The 7,590-nt window shown below is 38.4% G+C and overlaps 1 protein-coding gene across 1 annotated transcript in view; it reads left to right on the forward strand.

Annotated features, from left to right (window-relative positions):
* Positions 1–7,386, forward strand: part of LOC114902613 (cytochrome c oxidase assembly protein COX18, mitochondrial) — a 168,617-nt gene extending 161,231 nt beyond the window's left edge. The window contains exon 11 of the mRNA XM_029234975.1: positions 7,329–7,386. The gene's annotated coding sequence lies outside the window, so the exon portion shown is untranslated. The remainder of the gene's footprint in view (positions 1–7,328) is intronic.
* Positions 7,387–7,590: the final 204 nt, after the last annotated feature.

Below are 7,590 nucleotides of genomic sequence, written 5' to 3' on the forward strand. Positions count from 1 at the left end.
GCTGTCCAGTTTTCACAGCACCACTTATTGAAGAGACTGTCTTTTCTCCATTGTATATTCTTGCCTCCTTTGTCATAAATTAGGTGCCCATATGTGCGTGGGTTTGTCTCTGGGCATTCTATACTGTACCATTGATCTATATTTCCGTTTTTGTGCCAGTACCATACTGTCTTGATTACTGTAGCTTTGTGATATAGTTTGACATCAGGGAGCCTGATTCCTCCAGCTCTGTTTTTCTTTTTCAAGATTGCTTTGAGTATTCAGGGTCTTTTGTGTTTCCATACAAATTGTGAAATTTTTTGTTCTAGTTCTGTGAAAAATGCCATTGGTAGTTTGATAGAGATTGCATTGAATCTGTAGATTGCTTTGGGTAGTATTGTCATTTTCACAGTATTGATTCTTCCAATTCAAGAACATGGTATATCCCTCCATCTGTTTGTATTGTCTTTAATTTCTTTCATCAGTTTCTTATAGTGTTCTGCAAACAGGTCTTTTGTCTCCTTAGGAAGGTTTATTCCTAGCTATCTTATTCTTTTTGTTGCAGTGGTGAATGGGTGTGGTTCCTTAATTTCTCTTTCTGATTTTTTGTTGTTGGTGTATAGGAATGCAAGAGATTTCTGTGCATTAATTTTGTATCTTGCAACCTTACCAAATTCATTGATTAGTTCTACTAGTTTTCTGGTGGCATCTTTAAGATTTTCTATGTATAGTATCATGTCATTGGCAAACAGTGACAGTTTCACTTCTTCTTTTCCAATTTGTATTCCTTTTATTTCTTTTTCTTCCTTGATTGCTGTGGCTAGGACTGCCAGAACTATGTTTAATAAGAGTGGTGAGAGTGGGCATCCTTGTCTTATTCCTGCTCTTAGTGGAAATGCTTTCAGTTTTTAAAACCTTTGAGTATGATGCTTGCTGTGAGTTTGTCATATATGGCCTTTATTATGTTGAGGTAGTTTCCCTCTATGCCCATTATCTACAGAGTTTTTATCATAAGTGGGTGCTGAATTTTGTCAAAAGCTTTTTCTGCATTTTTGAGATGATCATATGGTTTTTATCCTTAGTTTGTTAATATGGTGTATCACATTGATTGATTTGCATATACTGAAGAATCCTTGCATCCCTGGGATAAATCCCACTTGATTATGGTGCATGATCCTTTTAATGTGCCATTGGATTCTGTTTGCTTGTATTTTGTTGAGGATTTTTGCATCTATGTTCATCAGTGATATTGGCCTGTAATTTTCTTTTTTTGTGATATCGTTTCTGGTTTTGGTATCAGGGTGATGGTGGCTTCGTAGAATGAATTTGGGAGTGTTTCTCCCTCTGCAGTATTTTGGAAGAGTTTGAGAAGGATGGGTGTCAGCTCTTCTATAAATGTTTGATAGAATTCACCTGTGAAGCCATCTAGTCCTGGACTTTTGTTTGTTGGAAGATTTTTCATTACAGTTTCAATTTCATTACTTGTGATAGGTCTGTTTATATTTTCTAATTATTCCTGGTTCAGTCTTGGAAAATTGTACCTTTCCAAGAATTTGTCCATTTTTTCGTGGTTGTCCATTTTATTGACATATAGTTGTTTGTAGTAGTCTCTTATAATCCTTTGTATTTCTGCAGTGTCAGTTGTGATTTCTCCTTTTTCATTTCTAATTTTATTGATTTGCGTCCTCTCCCTTTTTTTCTTGATGAGTCTGGCTGAGGGTTATCAGTTTTGTTTATCTTCTCAAAGAACCAGCTTTTAGTTTTATTGATCTTTGCTATTGTTTTCTTCGTTGTTATTTCATTTATTTCTGCTCTGTTCCTTATGATTTCTTTCCTTCTACTGACTTTGGGTTTTCTTTGTTCTTTTTTCTCTAGTTGTTTCAAGTGTAGTGTTACATTGTTTATTTGAGATTTTTCTTGTTTCTTGAGGTGAGGTTGTATTGCTATAAATTTCCCTCTTACAACTGCTTTTGCTGCATCCCATAAGTATTGGGTCAGTGTGTTTTCATTGTCATTTGTTTCTATATATTTTTTTATTTCCTCTTTGGTTTCTTCAGTGATCTCTTGGTTATTTATCTGTGCACTGTTTAGCCTCCATGTATTGTTTTTTTTACAGTTTTTTTCCTGTAATTGATTTCCAATCTCATAGCATTGTGGTCAAGAAAAGATGCTTGATGCAATTTCAATTTTCTTAAATTTTCCGAGGCTTGATTTGTGACTCAAGATGTGATCTCTCCTGTAGAATGTTCCATGTGCACTTGAGAAGAAAGTGTATTCTGCCACTTTTGGGTGGAATGTTCTATAAATATCAATTACATCTATCTGGTCTATTTGTCATTTAAAGCTTTTGTTCCCTTATTTGTTTTCTGCTTGGATGATCTGTCCATTGGTTTAAGTGGGGTGTTAAAATCCCCTACTATTGTGTTACTGTCAATTTCTCCTTTCATGGTTAATAGCATTTGCCTTATGAATTGAGATGCTCCTATATTGGGTGCATAAGCATTTATAATTGTTATATCTTCTTCTTGGATTGATCCTTTGATCATTATGTAGTGTCCCTCCTTATCTCTTGTAACAGAGTTTATTTTAAGGTCTATTTTATCTGATACAAGTATTGCTACTCCAGCTTTCTTTTGATTTCCCTTTGCATGGAATATCTTTTTCCATCCCTTCAGTTGCAGTCTGTATGTGTCCCTAGATCTGAAGTGGGTCTCTTGTAGACAGCATATATATGGGTCTCGTGTTTGTATCCATTCAGCCAGTCTGTGTCTTCTGGTTGGAGCATTCAAGGTTATTATCTATATGTATGTTCTTATTACCATTTTCTTAATTGTTTTGCATTTGTTTTTGTAGGTCTTTTCCTTCTCTTGTGTTTCCTGCCTAGAGAAGTTCCTTTAGCATTTATTGTATATCTGGTATGGTGGTACTGAATTCTCTTACCTTTGTTTGTCTGAAAAGCTTTTGACTTCTCCATGAAATCTGAATGAGATCCTTGCTGGGTAGAGTAATCTTGGTTGTACGTTCTTCTGTTTCATCACTTTAAGTATATCCTGCCACTCCCTCCTAGCCTGCAGAGTGTCCGCTGAAAAATCAGCTGATAACCTTATGGGGATTCCTTTGTATGTTATTTTTTGTTTTTACCTTGCTGCTTTTAATATTTTTTCTTTTAATTTAATTTTTGGTAGTTTGATTAATATGTGTCTTGGTGTGTTTTTCCTAGGGATTATCTTGTATGGGATGCTGTGCTTCCTGGACTTGGGTGACTATTTCCTTTCCCATGTTAGGCTAGTTTTCAACTATAATCTCTTGAAATATTTTCTCAGACCCTTTCTTTTTCTCTTCTTCTTCTGGGACCTCTGTTATTCAAATGTTGATGCGTTTAGTGTTGTCCCAGAGGTCTCTGAGATTGTCTTCAGTTCTTTTCATTCTTTTTTCTTTGTTCTGCTCCTTGGCAGTTATTTCCACCATTTTGTCTTCCAGGTCACTTATTCGTTCTTTTGCCTCAGTTATTCTGTTATTGATTCTTTCTAGTGTATTTTTCATTTCAGTGATTGTGTTGTTTATCTCTGTTTGTTTGTTCTTTAGTTCTTCTAGGTCTTTTTTAAACATTTCTTATATTTTCTCAATCTGTGCCTCCAATCTATTTCTGAGATTCTAGATCATCTTTACTAACATTATTCTGAATTCTTTTTCAGGTAGACTGCTTATTTCCTCTTCATTTTTTTGGTCTTGTAGGTTTTTACCTTGCTCCTTCATCTGTGACATATTATTTTGCCATCTCTTTTTTTTTTTTAAATGAGTGGGATCGTGTTCCTGTCTTATTGGTTGTTTGGCCTGAGGCTTCCAACACTGGAGTTTGTAGGCTATTGTGTAGAGCTGGGTCTTGGTGCTGAGATGAGGAACTCCGTGAGACCTCACTCTGATGAATATTCCCTGGAGTTCTCTGTTAGTACAGTTGTTTGGACTCAGAACTCCCACCACAGGAGCTTCCATGCGACCCCGGGCTCATGAACCAAGATCCCATAAGCTGCCAGTTCACTTGTTGTTCCTTCCCATCTCCTTGGGCATCAGAGTCTCCCACCAGCAGCTGACAGGTGCCCTAGTTGTGGGCTCTTTAGTTCTTTCATGCTTATGTAGTTCCCATTCCAGACTTTAGAAAAAATAATTACAAATACTCATTCTATAGGAATTTTTAGGCTTAGAAAATTTTTTAGGCTTAGAAAACAGATACCTTGTGAAAATATTTCTTAAACTTAGGAAGCATGCATTCTTTACAGTTGCACATATACTTAGAGGTGTCATCATGATAATGTTTTCTTGTAAAATAATGCCATATTTTCCTAGTGACCCTTGTTCTAGTATTTCTAATGGAAATAGAATCTCATCAGGCCTCAGAATATTGGCATTGATAGGGCCTTGTATTTTACATGAGTCTGAAGCTTGGTTTGGGAAAAATATTCTGAAATCTGGAAAGATTTGTGACTCTGAGGAAGAGAGTGATAAAATATCTAAGATATTTTTTAGTACACTATTCCCAAATGAGTGTCAGCTGAGTTGGGGAAGGAATTCCAAATGGCCCGTTTCTCCAAGACTGAGAAACTGCATTAAATTTTAACCTGTTTGCCTATAAGACATTTTGTTTGTTTGTTTTTTTAACCTCCAAACCTGAGCTCATCCATGTGTGTATTGGACTTGAGCTATTTCCTCCATGTTGGAAATGCCCTTCCCAGTGTGAGATGCTTCTCTTGACATGCATGAAGGTAAAGACGTGCTTTGACTTGGGCAAAAAGCAAGGGACAATGAACACTTTACAGGCAGTTCAGGCCTGGAAGGCAGGAAATTACTTAGTGCATGAATCAATATTTAAGTAGCTCCTTCTGTGTTCAGAGAATGATTCAAGCACTAAGGAGAATAAACGTTCTTTTAGTTCACGTTATCTTCTTGTTGTATGCCTATTTTCTGATTGAAAGCTTAACATATAAAAAGAAATTCCTGTGGGTCACTCTATTAGTCTGTTTGATAATGTTCTCAGATTTGGGTTAATATTTCTAACTCCCAGAACATATAAGTCATCTACCCAATCTACAACACCACTGAACTTGTAGTACTCAGGATTTCCCCTTCTAGATTTATGGATGCTTTCTAGATGAGCCATAAGAACAGATAACCCATATGAGTGTCTCTTTTTCAGACAGAAAGATATCTACAATCATTAGGACTGAGTTTGACTTTCCAGTGCCTGCCTAAATCCAAAGTGTGCATTTCACTCAGTTGCTAGATACTATACTGGTTGTACAACTCCTCTTTCAGTTACAGAATGCAAGGTCTTGTGCCCAATGCACAGTGAGGCCAAATAAACTGAAACATCAGTGTTTGGTGCAGAGAAAGGTTTACTGCTGGGCCAAGAAAGAAGAACAGGTGGCTTATGCTCAAAAACTCAAACTCGCTGATGGTTTTTGGGGAGAAATTTTTATATGCAAAATTTGGGGTGAACGCTGCAGGGTGTTTGACTTTCTTCTGATTGTTTGATGATGAGGTAACAGGGCAGTGTTCCAGGAATCTTGTGCTCAGCCTGCTGTTACCATTCTCCTCCTGGGTGGGGGCCTTAGTTACTGTAGAAGAACCCAAAGATATTGTTATGTGTATTCCTTCCAGAGGAACCAGTACCTTGCTCCTTCCCTGCTCTATTAATTCACTGCTCCCCCTTTGTTTCTGTATTCCCTCACTTCACTGTTTAAACAAGCGGTCGTTTGAATCTGCCCTTTGGCAGGGAAGGTCTAGGAGGCTGGATGAAGACTTTCCTACAGACAAGAAACCAGAAACAGGGGAGATGGAAAGAATTTGTATGGAGGTGGGTGGGAGGGGGTCCCCACAAAGTCCTGCTTGGTTTCATTTCCCATTCTTTTCCCAACAAATCCATTAGAATATTGACATACATGCCAAACCATTTACTGATTTCTTCATTCATTTATTCAACAGTACTTATTGAGTACCTTTTGTGTCTGAGCATCAGGGTTACAAAGATGAGTAATATAGGTTTCCTGACTTTGAGACACCAAATATCTAGTGAGGAAAACAGACATAGAAACCAGCATGATAGGACTATATGATATGTGAGTTAACAGTGTTACCGAGCTCAGTTTTGGCTGCTCGCTGCTTAAAGCCAATAATTGAGAGGCAAATGTCAGTAGGAAGGAAGGATGCTTTAATCAGAAAAGTCAGCAATCTGGGGAGCAGGTGGACTTTTGTCCCAAGACCAGCTCCAAAGATTCTGCTCAGCCATGACAGTTTTTAAAGGGAAAAAGGGAGAAATAATCTCAGTGAATCATTGAGGCAGGAGGTTGTGTTCTGTATCACTTTCCATTGCCAGCAGACTGGCTGATATTATCTTGCACGAGTGATCTGCCTGCAGGATTGCTAAGGGGGGGTGTTGAGGGTAGAGAGCTAGTCATTCTTTAACTACTTAATTCTTTATTCTTACTTTTTTTATCTAGGAAAAGAGTCAACAGGTTAGGCAAGGCATGGCGTGTGTTCAGGAGAGCGTAAGTCAGGAGTTAGTTTAAATTGCCTAGTGATCTCATTCTTTTTTTTTTTTTTTTGCGGTACGCGGGCCTCGATGTACAGGCTCAGCAGCCATGGCTCACGGACCCAACCGCTCCACGGAATGTGGGATCTTCCCAGACCGGGGCACGAAACCGTGTCCCCTGCATCAGCAGGCGGACTCTCAACCACTGTGCCACCAGGGAAGCCCTGATCTCATTCTTATAATTAGGTTCTTTCAAGGTTAGAGGGGGACAGAAGTGTGCAAACAGGAAAGGGGCAAAAGAGCTGCTTTCAACAGAAGTATGTACAAAGCTGGAGGAGTCAGTTGCTTTGGGATGAGAAGGGGAAAGTGGAACGTTTTGGCTTCATCTTTGATCACCCATGGGGAGTTTCCCAGGTAGAAGGGAAACCTAGAGAGAAAAATATGTGCTCAGAAATTGTAATTATTTAGCCTGTAAGAGCACTGTTTCTTTGGGGATAGATAAACAACGAAGTTTAATGTAGAAATTGGTAAACATTGAATGGCCGGTTTTCTTCCCAGTGGAGTGAGATTCCTGTAGCAAAAGAGAGGAGGATGGTTCTTATCCAGAGAAACATTGCAAAATCAAGTGGGCTAAAGACAGTTTGATATTTATACATTTGGATACTTGCTTTTTGCATTAAGTTTGTTTATCAAGCTCTAATTTAAAATTACTTCAAACCCAAATATTCCTTTGGTTGTGCATATATTATTGAACTGGGACAGCATGACTAGAATAATCTTGGTTTGACCATATCTTTATTTGATTTTTCTCCTTTTCTTCCAGGATTATACACTGATTGTGAGCAGCCAGACCAAAACCTCTGTGGCCAAGAACAAGGACTGGGTGAGCCAAGAGTGAAGGGGCAAAGGATGTTAGATGACTCCATGGTCAAGCAAACAGCATGTTTGGCCTCATTGCCATGAATAATTGCTGAATTCTTTAGAATAGGGGAACTCAGGTAAATGAGTGCTCTTGTCCTCAACTGACCACACTGGAGGTCTGTGTGGCCACTAGCCCCCGCCCTCTTTTGGATAGGCTGTGCAAC

This window comes from Monodon monoceros, unplaced genomic scaffold, assembly GCF_005190385.1.
Source record: "Monodon monoceros isolate NGI ecotype Baffin Bay Population unplaced genomic scaffold, NGI_Narwhal_1 Super_Scaffold_20, whole genome shotgun sequence".
NCBI lineage: Eukaryota > Metazoa > Chordata > Mammalia > Artiodactyla > Monodontidae > Monodon > Monodon monoceros.